Here is a 23,315-nt window from a genome sequence, read left to right as displayed (position 1 = left end):
CGCTCTGTGTCTCTTATCGCATCTCATCTTTATTCTCTCCCTCTTCTCCCATTTTAATGTCTCCTTGTCAGTCTTTTTCTTTTTTCTTTTTCTTTTCTTTTTTACTGCCTTTTTCCCTTCCCTCCTCTGTCTTCCTTGATTATGTCCACAATTTTCCCATTCTTTTGTTTCGTGTGTGTGTGTGTGTGTGTGTGTGTGTGTGTGTGTGTGTGTGTGTGTGTGTGTGTGTGTGTGTGTGTCAGTCTGTGTGTGTGTGTGTCAGTCTGTGTGTGTGTGTGTGTGTGTGTGTGTGTGTGTGTGTGTGTGTGTGTGTGTGTGTGTTTATAATAAGGCTGTCCTGTCGATGCAGTGGCAGCTATTTTGATTCAGGTCTTGCAAAACTGTGTTGAGTAGGTGGAGGAGAGCTGGTGTGGTGGTGTTCATGCTGAAACACTAGTATCAGACCAATGTTTGATGAATGTATAGCGGAAAAATCGAACCATATACAAGACCCACTAGTGGATATGGAGTTTTTTATTGTATTTCATCAATTGTTAATATTCATCCAACGGAAAACGTAAGATAGTCGCTTCTTTGACTGTATAGGGAGCCATGACAGGGTAAGTATCCTGTATGTATGTAGTCATTTTAATGCTATTAAGCACATCAGAACTGAAATATATGCGATGAGAGGGAAGGAATGGGTGGGATGGGCTTGAATGACTGTGGGTAGTGTGACATGTCGGGGGAAGCGTGCACTGTGAAGACGGGTGCTGTAGGTGGGGAAACATGAAACGGATGGGGTTGGCAGCAAGGAGAGAATGGAGTGGGTGGTGGTGGTGGTGGATGATGGGGTCCGGATGGAGTGAGTATACTATGTGAATCTGGGCATTGTATCGGGAGGGAGGAGGATGCATTTCACAAGACTGGTCCTAAACAGTCGATGTAGGAAAGTAAGCAAAAGTTATTGAGGGTCGAACGGAGTGGGCGGGATGGGCCAAAATGATGGTGGGCAGTGAAGACTTATATTTTAGGTTGACTGGTATGGGCTTGATGATGGTTTAGATCAAATCTCTCCAAACAAGAAGCAGAAGAAGAGCAACAAAGTAAACATATACCGCTGTCACATAGCTGACATACCATGTGGTAAGTGCTGATGAGTAGGTGAAATGGAATTCGGTCACTTCAAAGCTAAATAAAATAATATGATGGAGCTGTTAATAAATCATTGTAGATAAAATGATATTCATTATAATTACGTGTTTTGTTAGACTATTCGTGCCACTGCAGGATGGCTTCAGTTGAATATAGCTTATACCTCTTGCAGTGAATGGGAGAGTATGGTGAAGTGGTTTAAACCTCCAATGCCTGCCAAAGTTCCCGTTCATAAACAGCGTCATTACAGTCCAACTACCCATTACCAAGTCATTATGCGCCTCCTAAACATCGGGACACAATTAGAGAGGTCGTAATTACCACACAATGAGCTTTCACCTGTGACCAAATTGGCAGCCCCAGCCATTGCCTCTTTGATGCGCAGCTGGGGTGGTAAATATTCCTTTTACATTATTTGGTATATATGTTGTTCACAAACTTTCTTAACCCTACTATGTTCATGAAATTGCTTGATTCAACTTTTTACATTATCTGGTACTGTATGCAAAAACTTTCATGCTCAATGTTGCTCATGTAATTTGCATTCTGTTTGTATGTGTGCCAACAAAATAAGTCAGCCTTGATCCAAGTTTAGCCAAACTTGGTGGAACTGTTGACGGTCAGCCAACGAGTTGAACTATCGGTAATAAGAACAACAGGTCAAGGTCACATGTCAAAGCCAACTTGAAAAGAGTTTATAAGGTTTAGGCCAAGCTTGATGGGAGGCTTAAGGGTAAGGTAAGGATGAAGGGGTTCGATAAACATTATGGTCACATGACACCGTCAACTTGAATAGCCTTGATTCGATTTGCACCAGACTTGATGGCAGGGTTTAGGGTACGGCAAGGAAGAGGGAATTTATTTCGAAAATCAGCCACATATTAAGGACACAGAGCAGGATCAAAGTTCAACCTTTGTTTGTCTGAATGTGAGCGTTATAAATAAAACAATTTTGATCCTATTCTGACCAAAGTTGGTGAGAGGATTACGAATGAGCCACGGGGATAACATTTTCGTTTCTTTTAGATCAGTATCTCACATGGCAAGGTTAGCTGAATCACTTTTATCCAATTTAGACCATACTAGTTGGAATGGATCAAGATAAGAGAAGTATGAAGGGATTCGATTTTGATAACAATCAGTCCAAGGTTAAGGTGACTGGGTAAGAGTAAATGTCCGAACGAATAACTCAGAGATTTTATTCGATCTGACTCAGACTTGGCGAAATGATTGAGGGTCAGCAAGGAAAACGAACTGAATTTTGCGAACAAACAGTAGATGAATGGTCAAGGCCACAGGACAAGGTCAAGTCAAACAGTTTTGTTCTGATTTTGGACCATACTTGGAGGAAGTGTTGAGGACCATGCAAGAATAAAATAATTCAGCTTTTAAAACAATCTTTCAAAGGTCAAGGTCACAGGGTAAAGTAAAATTTTAGGCCCAGTGATCAGCTTTAGGGCGCGGATGTTGTAGTCTCTGATTATTGCTTCTTGTTCATGCTATTTTGCCTATTTGTTTTTTGTTTGGTGGTAGGTGGGGGCGCTCACCATCCACTCACTCGATGTAGTGCCGCTCTCGGGTGACTATCCTTACCTCTCTTCCTTCCTTCTTTCCTTCCTTCCTCTTCTGTCTTTCTTTCCTTCATTCTTTCTCCTTCCATCTGTCCACGGGTGACTCTACACTGAGTGACAAACCAAATGGTTTCCTGTACACCAAGAAACCATTTACTACACTGAGTGGAAACCATATAAACAACTTATGGCGCCTGGTGGTTTAATGGGTAATTAGGGCTCTTCAATCGAACTGAGCTTGTGTAGGTTTATATCCAAGGGGTGATTGGTGTTTATTGTTCACGTAATGCCACTCAGGGATGACTTGCCTAGCCCCGGGTTCCTACGCTTCTCATGGGGCAACACAGGATTAGATGATAGTATGAATGTATGTTTCTTTTCTTTTTTTTTTAAATGGAATATATCATACCTTATGCCCAATTTTTCTTAACCTCAGTATTCTCGGGCTCCTGTGAAACACCCTTGGTCCAATTAAATCGTTTTGCGTCGGCTGGAATAAAATACTAAAGAGTCCCCTAACCTGAAAGGACTACTGATGACAATTGTAAGACTATCAGGTCCTACAATTCACTCTTAGTCAGAGTTGGCCAAACAGTCAGTTTGATGGCCACAGGTGATAAGCATCCCTCTCAATTATGTGGCGTCTTTAGGAATGATTAATCTGATTTTGAGGGTAGTCTGTTGAAGGTCAGAGTCACTGAGCGAAGTACAATATTTCACACTTATACCAGTTAGTGGTCGAGGGTGCTGCACTCTTTCAGTGACCCCCTCCCTTTTTGTTTTTATTCTTCCTCTTAACAGACATCTTACCCAGTTCATGAGAGTGCCGTAAGAGTGAAGGAACTGATGGTGACAGTATTCAAATTATGCAGCTAAAAATAGCTCTTCTATAAACAATTAAATCGTCAGGAGATGGCAAGAATATATGGTAGTACACAACGCCACCGCATTCAAGGGATTAATCCTGGTTGGTGAGCTGAAATGTTAAAATGCCAGCTTGCCCGGAGGTCATTGACTGAGATGACATTGTTAATTATAAATATTTTGCAGCCCGGAAATTCGTATTAATTGCCGTGGACGAGAGTCCTTCAAGGTGTACAGCTGCACGTTAAGGAAACGATCCCTAATGGTGTTGGATCACTGGTAAAAAGATAAACATTTGAAAACCTCACCATTAATCCTTAGATCTTTCCACTGTCTCCTTATATATTTACAGGAAACTATACAAGTAAAAACATTTTTTAAATACATCCAGTGCATCCTCTTGAGTTTTATTTGTGTCTGATGATCTTGCTCCAGTGCTCTTTTTTATACAGTATTTGTAAAAGACAATTAGTGTTTGATTGCCTTGGAAATAATTATTATGCACAAAAGTCTTGCAGGTACAGTAAATCACAGCATTTTATTAGATTCTTTTTATCCGTCAATATTATTTCGAGCTTACCTTGCCAGTTTTCTGGTGGGCCAGTAAAAATTCTAGTCGGGCTCTTTATACTTTCGATTCACATGCCCGACTGACGAGCTAAGCATTATACCTGCCCAGCTGAGTAAATCGTTTGGCTTTAGCAAAACAGAATATAAAGTTATAGGTGTCCACTCTCGGATGCGTGGACGCCTATAGCAAGCTTACCAATGTTGATATTTTAACTAAAAGAAGTGCACCATCCCTCTTGCCTTATATTAAAGCACACTTTGAAATGATTCATCGTATTTCAGAAACTGCAGACTATCAGTGTAGGGGCTTTAGACTCATGCCGAAGTTTGGCAGGTCGCACACGTGACTCAGTTTTCACGCTCAGTTTGCCATAGTGTGGCTCTTTTCAGGAATATGCTGTCGAACTTTGAGCGAAGTTACTTAAGCAGTACCAGTTACTCTTCCATACGTTTTTCGATGACATGCATAAGCCTGCTGTCGCTTTACTAATTCTGAGATAACCTAGTTTTGGTACTCAGTCTAGCTCTGTTTGGGTTTTTCAGCAGTATGGTGTCTTTTTTTTTTTTTTTTTTTTTTTAATAGAATAGGCCAGTAAACACATCGCTTTTCAGTCAGCTTTTCAACCATGTACGTCGGTTCGCTGTAGCTTTGATAAATTCCGAGATAACAACTTTGGTGCTCAGTTTCGCGTTTTTTTTTTTTTTTTTTGCTTTTTATTAGCAAAATGGTGGTGAATTTTACTTACATAATACCTAATGCTTTTTCGTAAGCATTTCAGCTGTAAGCATATATCTGTTGTAGCTTCAGTAGTCTCGAAAACAAGAAAGTTTTGTTGCCTAGCGTTTTTTTTTTTTTTTTTTTTTTTGGGGGGGGGGGGAGCAATATGGTGGCGAATTTTGTTAAAAGTCACATAACATTTGCTACTATAAAGACATTTTCTATCATCATGAAAGTATCCGCTGTTAGGTACTCAAATTGGCGCTTTTTTGCTATTTTTCAGCAGATGGTGGCGATATTGAGAAAAGCCATTAAGTAACATTATTTTTTCATAAGGTTACCAGTTATGTGCGTAGATCCGCTATATCCTTAACTCTTTGAATCGTGGTGACTTTTTTTTAGTTTATTCATAGTGATACCTAACAGTCTTATTCAACACCATCCAATCCAATGTTACGCCATATGAACAGGAGCGTAGGGGCTCTGGGATAGGCTACTCATTCCCGACATCTACTGTAGGTGATGGTCACTAGCCTATCTCACCCGCCAGTGGCATTATCCAAGCAAGAAACCCCAAACTACCGCTCAGAAATCTTTACAGGCTCCTTCTCGTTGGAATGCCCTAACCTACTAGACCACCAGCCGTCACTAGGGTACATATTTACCACCCAGCATAGTAATGGCGTCTTGGATTACAGGAAACCATGAGGCTTGTCAGTCAGTATAGAGTCACCTAGAGGGAGAGAGAGAGTACTTAGGAGTACATATGAAATATTAATAAAAGGAGGCTGTTGGTTCATGACGAGGTTGTCTGTTGATAATAATGCTAATTTTACTAACATCAAATCAACATGTACGTAAAACAAAAGGACAGGAAAGAGGAGGACTCTCCCCCACCCACCTCACCATCCAGTTACATTGGCAGGAAAAAGATAGAAAAAACATCATGGTTGTTAGAAAGAATAAACAGAGAGACTTTTATAGGAGAGGCAGAAGAGGAACAACTATGCACTCCATAATCTTTTTACTGCAAGCAAACACGACTACCGAATGTCTTCGTTATTAAGCGATCGTCTTACATTGGTCAGCATTACTTCAACCTGGAAATAAACAGCGCAGAGTTAGCTATAACATGTAGACTGAAAATATTTGTCTAGCCAAATATTAAACATACCAGTAGTTTTCGTACTACATACTGTTGCTGGTAGCCTATTCCATTGTTCCATTTGCGAATATTTAAGCAGTTTTTGACCTTCTCTTATATTTGAGTTTCCTTCCATTATTTCTAGTCACAGAATAATTCTGTACTTCGAACAAATTTTCATATATAACATCGTCAGATTTGCTAATTTTAAAGAATAGTATTTGATCACTGAATCGTCTTTTTTTTTTTTTTTTTTTTTTTTTTTTTTTTTTGAGAGAAAAAGATATTTAGTATCTTTAACTGCTCTTCGTTCGGTAACTTTCACAGCGATGGAATCAATTTTGAAGCTCAGCGCTGCACTCTCTCGAGCCCGTCTTCGTCCATAACAAGATTTGGGGACCATTGCTGCACACAGTATTCCAAATGTGGTCTAACTAATGACTTTAACTTAGAGATTACATCAGTCATTTTATTGCCAAAGTTCCTTGTGATGAAGCTGAGCACTTTGTTTGTCTTGATACTGACTGCTTTACACTGTTTTAAGTTTTTGAGTTTGTTACTGATTATAACTCCTAAATCTTTCTCGTCTTTACGTCCGTCAGCGGGGTACTGAACATACGGTATTCATATTTAATGCGTTATATCACCAAAATGCATTACCTTACATTTATCTGCAATAAATTTCCTTTGTCATTTTTCACTCCTGTCCCTTATCCAGGTCGTTTTGCATTGATTCACAGTCTACTTTCGTAATAACTTTGCCTCCCATCTTCGTGTAATCTGCAAATTTTCTGTATCACAGAAACTAGTCTGTTCTCTAGGTTAGGTATACGAATAGTGAAAAGAACTGGTCCTATAGTCTCACCAATCTAAAACCAAGGTTTGGGTGGAGTCCAGCCGGGGATTTCCCGGCGTACAGCGTTGTCTTGTTTCCTATACTCTGATTGGCTAGTGGCTGACCTGACACCGTTAGAGCTCGCCGCTCACACCTCGCCACCTGGCCTGCCATGACTTCACCCACTTTGTGTGTGTGTGTGTGTGTGTGTGTGTGTGTGTGTGTTTATGTGTGTGTGTGTGTGTGTAAAGACAAACTAATTTAAGTTATAAATATAATTTAAGTTATATATATATAACAGAAAGTGAACAGTGGAAGCACGTGACAGAAGCTTAAATCTCCCTCCAATGGATCTGGATGTTGCCGCTCGTGAGTGTTTTAACTTATTTATTTCTATTAAAAAAAATAGCGTATGTTCTACTGATTCCTTCAAATTATGTTATAAACGTAATTGTTACATTACTTACCCAACTTAGAAATACTGTGAAAGTCGGTAAAAGTAACTACATTTTTTTCAGCAACACTGTAAAATATGTATGCCACGTTTCTTTATTGATGTACAAGAGCCATAAGCATTACAAGTTTACCTTCCTTTGATATGCTAGAATACTTACGTTTATATTGTATTAGTATGTGTGTACCTATCTGTGATGCCTATTACATATATAACAAAATCTACTCATTGCTCGTTCAGGAAGTATGGCATGGCTGCACCCAGCGCCAGACCCCACCCAAACCTTGGTTTTAGATTGGTGAGACTAGAACTGACCCCCGGAGGATCATCTAGCCACTCCGGTGATTCATCATTAATTACTACACGCTGCTTGCAGTTCGTTAACCAATCAACAGTCCATGAACTTAGTTTGTTAAAGAGGCCGTGGGCTTTTAGTTTTTCGGACAGTCTTTGATGGGGAACCTAATCATATGGCTTCTGGAAATATAGGTATTGTTATGACCTCCAACGGTATTTTTCCATCCCAATTATCGTATTTGGTTGTAAAAAATTCAAAGGAATTTGTAAGGCATAATCGGTTATCATGAAACCCCTGCTGATTATATGTTGTAAGATTATTGAGAAATAGGGTAATTTTATCTCTAACAATTTTTCTTGTAAAATTTTGCTTAGCATTGACGTTAGGCTTACTGGGCGGTAATTTTTTTTCGCGTTTCTTTTTTATTGCCCTTTTGAAGATACGCGATATATTAGAGAGCTTCCACTGAATATTTACTCTACATTTAGTTAATGATTTATTGAATACTTTAGTTATAAGAATGACTAACTGTCTGTAACATTCACGCCGAATGCGATGAGATATCTGGTCTTTTCTGCAGATAATTTAACACATCATGTCCTGTAACCCCGTTGATTTATAATTTACCATCTTCTGGTTATGAGAAAATTGATTGACGTTTGGGAAGGTATACCTCTCTCTTTCTCTCTCTTTAAACTCTGTGATAGGAGTCGTTCGGTATTGTTGCCTTTGTTTGGTTATCATGGCCGAGACTACCTTCTGAGCTTAGTAGAGCCCTATGCTATCTTAACATTTTTGTTGCATCTCACACAAGGAAAAAATACTTTAGGGCCTGACTTTGCTTCACTAGATATATTTGCCTCGTAGCCACGTTTAATTTTCCAAATAGTTACCATACATTTCCCCTGTACTGTAATTTAAAATATTCGGTACCATCACTGTGATATACTGTATGTTTGTGTACTCTTCGCTTGCGACCAATGGTTTCATGAATATTCTTTTGCGTCCATGCTTGTTTATTAATGCGATTATTCTCCGGATAGTTCTCGATATAGATGTTTCGTTCGATAAATATCAAACGAAAAGCAAATATGTCTCATGTTTCTTCAGCGTTATCAAACTTTAGTAACTTAATTCAGTCGGAGTTAGCAATTTCCTTTCTCATATTCTCGAAATTAGCTGTTTTAAAGTTAGGAACCAATAGCCTGTTTTGGTGGTTATACAGTTTACGTTAATTGAAGTCTGATGATATTATGATTCTTGCTGCTAAAATTTTCACCGGCATGCAAACTTCTTAAATCGCTGTCTGTTGCTAGGACAGAGTCGAGTATATTATCACCACACGTCGGTTTATTCATTGCCTGACTTAAAAGTGCATCGTTTATTAGCTCTAGCAACCTGTTCCCATTTTTGCCAACACAGTCGCTTCGCTTGCTCGAACAACTAGCGTTTCTCCCATTTACTCCCACATGAGAAATTTAAGTTGTGTATAAGTACTGCTTGTTTATACCTTTAGAGTCACTCATCTGTCTACCTACCCACTAATCTACCTGTCTTTCAATCGGTCTGTCTATCTATGTATCTCTACGGATATATCTGTTTATCACTCTGTATCTCTACGTCTGTGTATCTGTCTGTTTATTTTTCTGTCGATTTATCTATTTATCAGACTGTGTGTTTATCTATCTATCTATCTCGCTGTATACCTGTCTGTTGTTTGGCGCAGCATACTCTGAGGATGGCACTGACAATAGGACCTCGTAACGTTTCTGTTCATACTCAGTAACGACACGCTTCTCAAGATACCACCACCCTCCCATACACACTCCGGCGTCTTATCTTTCCATCTTGTTCGTAGTCTCCCTCTCCTTTTCATTTGAAGTACAGACATGAGTAAAACTAGCCGGCGTTTCCCTGCCGCATGTGACGATGGAGAGTGTTGTGTGGAATGTTTTATGTGACAGCAGCATGAAATACGTCATGAAAGAAAAGGAAATGGATGAATGCTCCCAAACGCTCAGGGTGGAACAAAAGATGTAGGGGACAGGACGCAATGATGACAGGAGATTGTTGGGGAACTTCTGTCCATGGATGTACCTCACTGTCATACACTCTCCTAATCAGTCTCTCTCCATTCTCTCCTCCAAAATTCAAACAGGAAATTCAGCAATCTTCCCAGCTTTGTCTGAAGAGTATTTATTACTGACGAGACATACTCAAAGTCTTCACCCCTGTAGGTCGGCTACATACTCGTATTTTTTCTTTTATTCTGCTTAATGAACAGACGGTTTTATGCAACGTAGGAAATACCTCTGACACTGATTACGTTAACGAAGGCTATTAATATATCTTCCAATTTGAAAAACAATTCTTTCTGAAGCAGAATTAAATGTTCTGAAATTTACGAGGCTAAAATGTCGTACTCTAGCTGAAGGGGTAAACTAGACTTTCCCGGGATAATTTCAGCAAGTCTTGGGAAGATAATCGATTCTTTGATTGTACCATATTCGTATAGGTTCTTAAGCATGCGCAGTAGATGATTTGTTTATAAATTTAGCTTCACTCATTCAACTAGGAATAGGTCTCCGTGAATTTAAGCTGTGCATAATATTGCTTGTTTATAAATGTAGCTTCAGTTATACAGCTACTAATAGATCTTCCTGGGTCTTAGCTGTGTATAAGATTCTTGATTAAACTTATAAATTAATTCAAACAGTTACCAAAAAGCCTGTCTGTCTGTCCATTAGTCTGTCTATCTATCCATCTAATGCCAGACTCCTTAATCTCGTAAGCAGTGGCCACAAACAAATAGCCTTCATGTCGTCTTTTCTTCCCTCATTCGGCCGCCCTCCCTCGAGTTGACAACCCCCCCACCCCTTCTCATATATCTCTCAACTCCATATCTCCATCTCATCCTTGGTCTCCCCTTCCTCCTTTCCCCCATCCCCCACCTCAGCAAGCATACCTGTACATGAGTTAAACCTCCGTTTAAAGTTGCTTTTATAACTTTCAGTTTTATTCCTTAAGCCACCAGTACTGCCCCCACCCCCCTCAAAAAAAGTGGTGCCAAGGACAATAAACCTCCCCGACTTGCTTTTAAATACTTAATTGTTCTATCTATCTTTCTATTGCCAGACGCCTCAATCCCGTTCGGGGTGGCCACAAACAAATCGCCTCCACGTTGCCCTGTCCCCCGCCATTTCACTGCTTTGCTCCCAACTCACCCCCCCCCCTCTCTCATACCTCTCCACCTCATCCCTCCATCTCATCCTCGGCCTCCCCCTCCCTTTCCCCCCCTCTACCTCACTCTCATACACTCTCTTCGTCATTGTTACTGCCATTTATTGTCAGTACACAATTACAATCTAAGGTAATGGCACGAATGTTTTCAAGTTTTGCCCTCTGAAAATTTGTGATCATGCGTTTGACCTTTCAAAATCATTCAAGGTCAAAGGTCATGGTGCCAGATGAATGACCCATACAAGACTCTCGATACCTTGGCAATAGTGAATATGTCTATCTTCAACGATTTTCGAGTTATAGCCCCATGAACATCCGTGACCGTGAGTTTGACCTTTCAAGGTCACTTTCGGTCAAAGGTCATGGTACCAATTAAAAACTCATATGGGACTTCCTGTATATTGATAATAGTAAATATCTCTCTATCTTCAACCAGTTTCGGGTTATTCCCCCCCCCCCCGAATATCCGTGACCATGAGTTTGACCTTTCATGGTCACTCGAGGTCAATGGTCTTGGTGCCAAACGAAAGCCCATGTTACGAGTTCCTGTATGTTCTATAGTAAATATCTCTATCTTCAACCGGTTTCAAGTTATAGCCCTTTGAAAATCCTTGATCTTGACATTGATCCTTCAGGGCCACTCGTTTACCTCCAATATTTATTCACCTTCTTTTGGGACCAGTGCCCACATATCTTGAAAGTTTCATGTAATTTCATTCATCCGTTTTTCGTAATGTTGCTAACAAACAAAGAAACAAACAAACAAAGAAATTCGACCAAAAACAATACCTCGCCGGACTCCGGTCGGGCCAGGTAATAAGGTGAAGGAAGTTACTGGTATTTGAGGAATGTGGAGAAGCTCAGTGATATGTCTCTGGGCTGCCACTCTTTTTGCTTCAGTTGGACAGCCAGGGTAGAAGAGTGGCAACCCAGAGATGGAGTCAGAGGAAGAATAAGATTGAGAGTTTAGTGGAGAGGTGCAGTTCTTAATCTCTTCAAGCCTAGGACGTGTATTTTAATTATTCTTGCTTCCACTAACTGACAGTAAAAGAGACACGTTGTGTGTGTGTGTGTGTGTGTGTGTGTGTGTGTGTGTGTGTGTGTGTGTGTGTGTGTGTGTGTGTTGTACTGGCCGGATTTGATAACGGTGTTAATCATCAGAGGCTTTTATGACCGCTGACCTGAAAAAAAATCGCCGAGTAAAATTAAAGGGCGTACGAGAACATGAAGGGATAACTGGAAATGACATTATCACTTAGACTATTATATTCACAGTCAGCTGAATACAAAATTCTAAACCCAAGCGATTTTATTAGTATTATTTTGTTTTAAGTTGAAGCGACCACAAGAAGAAAATGAAGGTTGTTTCTAAACGATCTGCTTCATAAGCTATTTACTAAGATGAACAAATCGTCAGCGATAAAAAGAAGAAAAAAACGTCATTAACCTAAAACAGACCAAAACAGTCAGAATTAGAAGAATCTGATCCTGTAGTCCACTGATGCAGTTTGAAACAATGGCGTGCGTGATTGTGTGTGTGCTAAATTGTGGATTATACCTATCTATCTATCCACACACACACACACACACACACACATATATATATATATATATATATATATATATATATATATATATATATATATATATATATATATATATATAATACTCATCAGCCGTTTGTGTGTCCACTCAGGACCGGCCTATCCCGACCGAAGTGGGGACGATACAGCCAATGTATCTCTACCAAGTGGCTTAGGCTGTCTGGTAGAGTTTGTATGTAGGGTGAAAAGTGCTTGTAAGTGTAATTATAGATTTGGAGTGGCTTTGGATGTGTGTGTAGTCTGTGAACCAAGTGTAATCGGCCCGCGCAAGCCAACTGGGTGCAAGCATACTTTATATTATGCGACACTGGTTCAACCACAGCACCCCTTGTTTCCGCCTATGCAGGACGTGGCCTGAAGAACGCCCCCAAAGTTTATTACCCTGGCGGGGCACAAACCCTCGTTCTTCAGTGTACGAAAACGCACACTTTACCACTGTACCATAGTGGCTCCATTATATATATATATATATATATATATATATATATATATATATATGTCCATTATATATATATATATATATATATATATATATATATAATGTCCATTATATATATATATATATATATATATATATATGTATATATATAATGTCCATTATATATATATATATATATATATATATATATATATATATATATAATGGACATTATATATAAATATATATATATATATATATATATATATATATATATATATATATATATATATATATATATATAATGGACATTATATATATATATATATATATATATATATATATATGTCCAATATATATATATATATATATATATATAGTGTGTGTGTGTGTGTGTGTGTGTGTGTGTGTGCACGCGCGCGGTCCGTTTAGCCTGTGTGTACGGCATGTTTACAGTTTTTCCATTTAACCCCTATCGGCTCTGGCAAACTGCACACACGTAAGCCAAATACAGTAATCCGCCAAGCTCTTTGTTACACCAGGATTCGTGCTAAACCTGCAAGCTAGTCGGACTGTGGGTTTTGGTTCGAATATTGAGCTTAGCCACAAACACCGGCTTTCGAGTGTACACCAGCTGTATGTCGCTCCTGTGGATTGGAAGGGACGATAGAATGATTAACTGTACTCTTCCTACAATATCCCTTCCACTATCTGATTGACTCTAGTGTTCTATTTGCTATAACCCTTCCATGATCCGTACAATTGTAGTATTATATCTACTGTAACCCCTCCATGATCCAAACAAATCTAGTGTTCTGTTCCAGCCAACAAAAGACGATTCTGCACAGGCGACAGTGAGTTCTAGGAAGTGAAACTGTTCATACTGTTACTATTGACTCGCTAATGCCTGGAACACTGTAGTATTCTATATCAGTTAACACCAGACAGTTTATACTTTGTCGACTTTATTATATTTTTGTGGTCTTCGGACGATTCTGTTCAGCTTTGGAGAGTTTCCAACTTAGAGACGTTTTATATCTATTAATAAAAATCACAATAGTTGGTTTGTTTTCACTTATCCGAAATGAAAAACTTCCTCTGCTTGGATACCAAGTTGTGGTTACATCAAATTCGGTGAATCTTGGTTATGGGAAAGAAATTAAACTCGGTTACTAGTCAGATTATAGTAACCATCCAGTCTTACTATAGTCGCGGCGCACGACTCTGAGGTTATTATCGTACCCTGGCAACGTACCATTCAAAAGTGCATCCGATTTCGTATCATATTATACACGAATCATATTAGTATGCACGAATATATTATACACGAATATTATTATACACGAACATATTATAAACATATTATACACAAATCACATGCGTCTCATATTATACACGAAATCACACACACTTTTGAATAGTAGGTTACCAGGGCACGATAATAATAACCTCATAGTCGCGCGCCGCAACATGCACGTCGTCATAATCTGAGTTCAAAGGGGTTATAGTTCCTTTTCAGACTGAAGCAAGTGCGATGTAGAAGGCTCCCCTGAGACGAATAAAATCGTATTATATATATATATATATATATATATATATATATATATATATATATATATATATATATATATATATATATATATATATATATATTGTTACGGAACAGAGAAAGATAATGTACACTTTAAGTGAGAATACTAATAATCACTACTGTCCCGTAAAGTTCCAGGTTCAAAACAAAAGAGTTATGTAAAATTACAAGTTAAAGTTTAATGCTCAAACTAACAACAAAACATTCAGGACTCATAAGGATAACGTAATGGCAAAAACAGGTTGAATATATGGTTAACTGCAATAGCCTCTATTAACACGAAATTAGCATGAGTAAATTTATCTAAGTCAGCCCTGATAAAATGAGATACCAGATAATACTCAGTGAATGCAAGATAAATTATTACAGATACAAAATAATATTAAAACTGATGGACATAAAGATCCCCACATGAATTACAAAAACTTCACTAGGCCTACAAATTAAACTTATGCTATACAGTACAAGAAAAAATACAACAGTTATACTCAAATTACACACAGCTGCTAGATGTTTGGAGATTTCTTGAGCACTCACAATAATAATATCTGTACAGGGGAGGACAGAGATGTGAACAAAATGAGGAGCAGATCTAAGTGGCAATGATGCAGAGACTGAGCTCATTATATAGGGGCCGGCAGAGCTTGATACAACTGGTAAGAAGGACGCGCAAATGAAGCCATAGGGACAAAGAGTTGACAATCCCGCTCATGAACAACAGAAATGACGACTTACTCTACTATAACGGTAGAAGGGGGGGACTGAGGCAGAACACGCTCGTGATCAAACATGCAGCATACTGTGCGTTAAAATTACACAAAGGATGATGAAATCATAGGCTATGTAACACCTCCCCACAAAGAAAAAAGAAATTTACAAAGGAAATTTCTTATTACTCTAAAACAATCTGTACATGGCATTACAGAACATGCAGATGTCCTTCCCATTGCTACAAAACATGAGACCTCCCCAGCACGTTCAGTCATAGGTACTTGCCAGTATCCCTTTAACAAATCAAACTTACTTATGTACCTAGCCTTTCCGATCTTGTCTATGCAATCTTCCACACGAGGGAGAGGGTAAGTGTCTGTTTTGGTTATCTGATTAACACGTCTGTAGTCAATGCAAAGCTGCTGTGACCCACCTGGCTTAGGGACTAGAGTGACAGGAGAACTCCACTCGCTCTGACAGGGCTCAATCATCTTGTAGTCCAACAGGTAGCCAAGCTCCTTCTGGATGAGAGGAACTTTCACTGGGTTCACACGGTAAGGAGGCAGTTTAATTGGCTTTGCGTCTCCAACCTCGACATCATGCATCAACACAGTAGTTCTTCCTGGAGTGGCACGGAACACTTGCGGGTACTCCTGCAGTAATGCCGAAAACTCCTGCCTTTCCTTGGGAGGTAGATGAGAAAGCTTAGTCTGGAGATCATTCATGATATCAGGATTCTTCCCCAAACTATCACTCAGGCTCATACTGCATGGGAAAGCTTCACTTGCAGACTCGGGTGGAACAGCTACAGTGCAGACTGGATTATTTTCGTCCCGCCTGTGATATAACTTTAGCATGTTGATGTGACATAGTTGCTTGCTCTTTCTACGATCTGGTGTGGCGATGACATAGTTGACATCACTGAGTTTCTTCTCCACGAAATAAGGACCACTAAACTTGGCTTGAAGAGGTTGCCCATGAACTGGTAGCAGAATCAAAACCTGATCTCCTGGCTGAAAGTGGCGTAACCTGGACTTCTTATCATACCAAGTCTTCATCTTCTCCTGAGCAGCTCCTAAATTCTCTCGCCAGCTGTGAAGCAGTGGACAGCCGTTCTTTCAACTTCATCACATACTCCAGCAGGTTGACGTCATTTTCCTCCGACAGCCAGTAGTCCTTGAGTAGCTTAAGGGGTCCTCTTACTTCATGGCCAAACAGTTGTTCAAAGGGTGAGAAGCCCAGTGATTCATTTGGAGATTCTCTTGCAGCAAACACAACGAATGGAAGACCTTTATCCCAGTCTTTCTGATGTTCCAAACAGTATTTCTTGAGCATCGATTTGAGTGTTTGATGATATCTCTCCAACGCTCCTTGGGTCTGGGGATGGTAAGCTGAAGACGTGATCTGGGTGATGCCCAACTCTTTCAGAGACTGCTTGAAAACATTCGACATGAAATTACTTCCCCGGTCTGACTGTACCTCCTTGGGTAGACCAAACTTGGTGAAGAACCCTAGCATCTCCTTAACCACGTTCTTTGCTGAGATATTTCTAAGTGGAATGGCTTCAGGATAACGAGTAGCCATATCAATCAGGGTCAACACATAAGAAAATCCTGAAGAAGTCTTAGGAAGAGGGCCCACAATATCCACCAACACACGGGTGAAAGGCGCCTCAAAAGGGGGAATGGGAACTAGAGGTGCAACCTTTTCGGTCTGATTACACTTCCCCACAACTTGACAGGTGTGACAAGACTTACAATACCAGGAAACATCCCTGAAGATACCTGGCCAGTAGAAGTGTTTCAAAATGCGTGCCACAGTCTTCCTCACTCCAAGGTGTCCTGCCAAACTGGTATCATGAGCCACTCGAATGATATCCTGCCTACAAACACGAGGGATGACAACTTGATGTACAACCTCCCATTCACAGTTGGCTGATGCTGTTGGGGGTCTCCACTTCCTCATAAGTACTCCTGACTTTACATAATAACAAGTAGAAGCACCGGCTGACTCTTCTTCACTGTAAGCAGAGTTAGCTAGACCTTTCAACTCAGGGTCAGCAACCTGCAACTCAACCAACTCTTGACGAGACAAATTATCAACACTACGGGGTACTGCCTCATCTGGTGAGTAGTCCAAATTAGCAAGAAAAGTGTCAGCTAGGATAACATCATCATCATCATTATCCTCTAAATCACCAGTAACTTTAGACTTAGCCCTAGTGACAGCACATGCAGGGAACACATCAGGGACATCACAATCCTGGGACGCAGCCACTGGCTCACTAGACAAGTGAGGAGCTGGACACACTTGACTTCCACCAATATCATTTCCAAGTAAGAAAGTTTCACCTGACATTGGGAGTGTCTCAACCAACCCAACCATAACGGAACCATTAACAAAACCAGACTCTAAATTCACTCTGCACAGAGGGACAGAGAAGTAATTATTCCCTACACCTTGTAAGATTACAGTTTCATCAGAGGAATTAACATTAGAGCCTAGAACACTGGTCAGCATAAGGGATTGGCAAGCACCTGTATCACGATATATTTTAACTGATTTCCTGTCATTACTGTCCAGAGGACTGACAAAATCATCAGACAGGAAATTAGCACATGAACTCTTGAGAGTGTCACCCACGTTACTGCTCAAAAGAGGAGCTCCATCATGAGAATTTAAGTTACCCCTCAAAGCAGGTTCAGTTAACTCAGTTAAAGAATTCTGGGAACTCTCAAGAGTGGACACTAGACCAATTGACTGAATATTTAAAGACTCCTTTTTGTTCACATCACGCTGTCTCCTGAAACATTTCTCCGTAGTATGACCAAGCTTACTACAATAAGTACATTTACTTTTCTGAAATCTAGAGGTGAAGCTGGTATTTACTTCCTGAGAAACATCATCTTTATTCTCTTTCCTGTTACCTGTACTCTGAGTAGAGGCAACGTACTTAATCTCAGCTTTCCCTTTTTCTCTAGAATATCTCTTGTGAGTGAGAACATACTCATCAGCTAAAACTGCAGCATCAGACAAATTATCTATTCTTTTCTCATCAAGATATAGGCTTACATCTTTACTAATACACCTTTTGAAGTCCTCCAGCAAAATCATCTGCTTAAATTTGTCAAAATCAGAATCCACATTCTTAGAATTTAACCACTGCTCTAACAAATCTTCTTTGATTTTTGCATACTCAACATGGGATTGCTTATCTTGCTTGTAAGTTGTCCTAAATTTTACTCTATAGGCTTCAGGAACAAGCTCATAGGCCTTAAGAATCAAGCTCATAACTACATCATAATTATCAGATTGATCCTGAGGCAAAGATGCATAAGTTACTTGAGCTTTACCGGTGAGAACAGTTTGAAGGAGTACTGGCCAATACTCCTTAGGCCAATTAAAACCTGTAGCTACCCTCTCAAACAACTGAAAATACTTTGTTAAATCAGATTCATTAAAAGGAGGGACAAGTTTAACATTTTTAGCCACATCAAAATCATCAGAGCTAGATGATCCAGTTCCACCTTGTTTCATGCGATACTCATGGTCCGCCTGAATCCTAGCAATTTCAACTTGTGCCTCAGCCTCCTTAGCTTTTGCCTGAAATTCAGCCTCCTTAGCTTTTGCCTGAAATTCAGCCTCCTTAGCCTGTGCTTGAAATTCAGCTTCCTTCACACGAGCCTCCTGCAGGGCTAGCTGTATCTTAGCTAATTCAATCTGCGTTTGCTCATTTCGAGGAGTTACATTAAACAAGCTTTCATTAATCATGTCAACAATTTGATCTTTAGAATGATGAGAGCGAACAGCAATTCCCAACTGTTGAGCAACAAGCTTAAGTTTATTCTTTGTTCTGTTTTCCACATCACACACTGTTTGCACATTTGACAAAAAATCTTTGGCTTCATCAAGCGTAGTAATAGTAGACATCATGAATAAGTAACAGTCACAAAATATCAAGCAATATCCTTATGATAATATCCTGAATATCCTGATATGAGGTCGCCAAATTTATGTTACGGAACAGAGAAAGATAATGTACACTTTAAGTGAGAATACTAATAATCACTACTGTCCCGTAAAGTTCCAGGTTCAAAACAAAAGAGTTAGGTAAAATTACAAGTTAAAGTTTAATGCTCAAACTAACAACAAAACATTCAGGACTCATAAGGATAATGTAATGGCAAAAACAGGTTGAATATATGGTTAACTGCAATAGCCTCTATTAACACGAAATTAGCATGAGTAAATTTATCTAAGTCAGCCCTGATAAAATGAGATACCAGATAATACTCAGTGAATGCAAGATAAATTATTACAGATACAAAATAATATTAAAACTGATGGACATAAAGATCCCCACATGAATTACAAAAACTTCACTAGGCCTACAAATTAAACTTATGCTATACAGTACAAGAAAAAATACAACAGTTATACTCAAATTACACACAGCTGCTAGATGTTTGGAGATTTCTTGAGCACTCACAATAATAATATCTGTACAGGGGAGGACAGAGATGTGAACAAAATGAGGAGCAGATCTAAGTGGCAATGATGCAGAGACTGAGCTCATTATATAGGGGCCGGCAGAGCTTGATACAACTTGTAAGAAGGACGCGCAAATGAAGCCATAGGGACAAAGAGTTGACAATCCCGCTCATGAACAACAGAAATGACGACTTACTCTACTATAACGGTAGAAGGGGGGGACTGAGGCAGAACACGCTCGTGATCAAACATGCAGCATACTGTGCGTTAAAATTACACAAAGGATGATGAAATCATATTCTATGTAACAATATATATATATATATATATATATATATATATATATATATATATATATATATATATATATATACTGTACAGATAAATAGATAGGTAGATATTTGCTTCATATTGCTGTATATCCCACATACAGTTTTTTCTTGTAATACCTGAGATTGCCATAACCAGCGGTAAGGTACCGGTGAAGTTTTGCATTGAGCTATTCTGAGCGCAACATAGTTCGGCCGTGATGTGATTTCACTGAGATGGGGAGCGAAGTGGATGGGTAAGTGGAAGTGTGTTTAACCCTTTTAATCAGCTGACATATTTTAAAAAGTATTCTTATCTCTGGTAGACGATTTCATTCAATTTAGGAGAGCCCTCCAATGGTGATGGGATTAATGAGGACTATAAACCCTCCAGTTCGAAAAATATTTCCTAGTTTGAATAAAATTAAATGTAAGTAGCAAGAGCATGTTGAAAGATATACCGGAGCGAAGGATATTAATCACTGGACTGATGCAGGTATTCCTTAGTTACACAAAATTTTCAAGCGTGAATCCATGGCAACAACAAGCAGTGCCAAGGCACAGCAAACCCGTTCCTGGCAGTGATTTTAGTGCTGACGTGTAAACACAACAGGATATGAAGTCAAAGGTGTCATATATCAGATTTGGAGTAAATTGGGTGAAAATTGATGATTTTATGCCCATTAGAAATTTTAGTCCCGCCGTACCTGATATTGACCTGTCTACCGCTGACTGGGAGATGATCCCCCTGATGTAATGAGGCATGTTATAGGATGCAGATTTGATAGATGCACCTGTAGATTTTGGTTTCATGTCGATATGTCGAATTTGAAGGGAGTTATGGCGATTTTTTTTTTTTTTTTTTTTTTTTTTTTTTTACATTTTTTGGGGCTTTCACCCTTGGCCTTGACCCAGTTTGGCCGAAAATTTAATCAGGTGATAGTGGTAGGTGGTGGCGACCATCATCCACTCACTTGATGTAGTGGTGCCTACTGTACTTCTTCCTTAGCCTTTATCATTCTTTCTCTGTGCCTGCCCTCCTCTCTTCCTATTTCTCCCATCTTTCCTGTCACTTCTTATTGCTTTTCTTTCCATTACAGGTACCTTTACATTGAGTGACAAGCCAAATGGTTTCCTGTAAGCCAAGAAACCATTTACAACGCTGGGTGGTAACCATATAACCAAACCATACGTGCTCCCTACGTGTCAATAAGTGGGTTGGTGAAGGGTTAGTGCCCCTCCCTGTAAAACAAATAACTCAGAGTCAAATGGCCACCTCTTATGGGATTATGGCGTCTGGCAATAGATAGATAGATCAGAAAGCCATAGCCCATCCTCCATGTAATTTTAGTCATTATCGCACCCGTAGTTTTCGCATAAATTTGTTGACAGACAGACAGACAGACTGACAAACAAACCGAATGAAAACAATACCCGTCCCCGAGTCCCTACGGGGAGGGGAAGGGTTATGAATGGCTTCATTCTTTCGCATTGTTTAGAGACATGAATCTATTTTACTGAAGTTTCGATTTTTTTTTTTTTTTCAGAGAAGGGAAATACTATAGTTGGTTTGTTTTGACCTGACGAACTGGGTCTCCCACAGCTTGACTAAAAAGTCATGGTTGTTTGGAATCCCACTACCCTTCATTTTAAGGTAGTAATGAGTTTCCCTGGTTACTGGTCAAATCGACCCTCTTGTCTAACCACACTTCGTTATCAAAATCGACCCACTCATCTAATACACTTGGTTATCAACTGAGCTGATGTGGTCTGTGGACGTTTTCCTGGTTAGAACAATAATTGCGCTATAGTCGCCAAAGTATTAAAAACTCTCCATTGACCTTTGGAGTGCTTTGATTCTCCTTCTCTTCTTAAAATAGAGTGGTTCTGACCTTAATAACATACTAAGGTGCGTCCATAACAGAGAAAAGGCTTGAAGAGTTTTTCTAACCCACTGATTTGTAGAGAATTATTCTAGAGATTTATGAAATATTAAAGTCTCACAACTATGAATGATATTGCTTTTTTGTTCGGTTAGGTTTTTGAAGTCTATGATTTTCCAGAATAAAAATGTTTAAGCATGGCTTAACCGCCGGTAGGGGGAAGGGAAGGATCCTTTGAAAGGTGAGAGGGCTTGGTGATGGAAGGCTGTGTAGGGGTCTGAAGGCATTTTTGTCGTAGCCACCCTCCATGAACCTGGCACAGGGCTCAGGCCAGAGGGTAAAGAAGCAGATTAACTGACTGGTAAATAGAGATTTATATCACTTGCCCTTTAGCCTATATATATATATATATATATATATATATATATATATATATATATATATATATATATTGTTACATAGCCTATGATTTCATCATCCCTTGTATAATTTTAACTTATGATACAGTTCTGTTCATGAATGCATTATCTTTTGTATGATCCTAATGTACAGTATGCTGCATGTTTGTTCACGATTCGCCACGTGGCTTCCATGGTGACCAGGCTTGCGTGTTCTACCTCACTCCCCCCTTCTCCCCCTTATAGTAGAGTAAGTCGTTCTTTCTGTTGTTCAGAGTAGGATTGTCAACTCTTCCTCCCCTGTGCCTTCATTTCCGCATCCTTCTTGCAAGTTGCATCAAGCTCTGCCGGACCCTATATAATGAACTCAGTCTCTGCATTAGTTGCCACTTAGATCTACTCCTCATTTTGTTCACATCTCTGTCCTCCCCTGTATAGTGTATTATTATTTTTGTGAGTGCTCAGGAAGTCTCCAACCATCTAGCTGCTGTATAATTTGAGTATAAGTGTTATTACCATTTTTCTTGTACTGTATAGCATCGGGCGTTGATTCGTGGGCCTGGTAAAGTTTTTGCAGTCAGCCAGTATTAGTAATATTTTGTATCTATAATAATATTATATCTTGCTTTAACTGAGCATTATCCGGTTTTCTCGTTTATCAGGGCTGACTTAGATAAATTTCCTCTTGCTAAATTCATGTTAATAGAGGCTATTGCAGTTAACCATATATGTAACCTGTTTTGCCATTACATTATCCTTATGAGTCCTGAATGTTTAGTTGTTAGTTTGAGCATTAAACTTTAACTTGTAATTTTACCTAAGTCTTTTGTTTTGAACCTGGAACTTTCCGGGACAGTAGTGATTTTAGTATTCTCACTTGAAGTGTTCATTATCTCTCTCTGTTCCGTAACATAAATTTGGCGACCTCTTATCAGGATATTCAGGATATTATCATAAGGATATTGCTTGATATTTTGTGACTGTGATTTATTCATGATGTCTACTATTACTACGCTTGATGAATCCAAACATTTTTGTCAAATGTGCAAACAGTGTGTGATGTAGAAAACAGAACAAAGAATG

The sequence above is a fragment of the Coenobita brevimanus genome, chromosome 38, assembly GCF_032717465.1.
Source record: "Coenobita brevimanus isolate Jiangsu-jjx chromosome 38, ASM3271746v2, whole genome shotgun sequence".
Lineage (NCBI taxonomy): Eukaryota > Metazoa > Arthropoda > Malacostraca > Decapoda > Coenobitidae > Coenobita > Coenobita brevimanus.
This window is presented reverse-complemented; position numbering follows the sequence as displayed.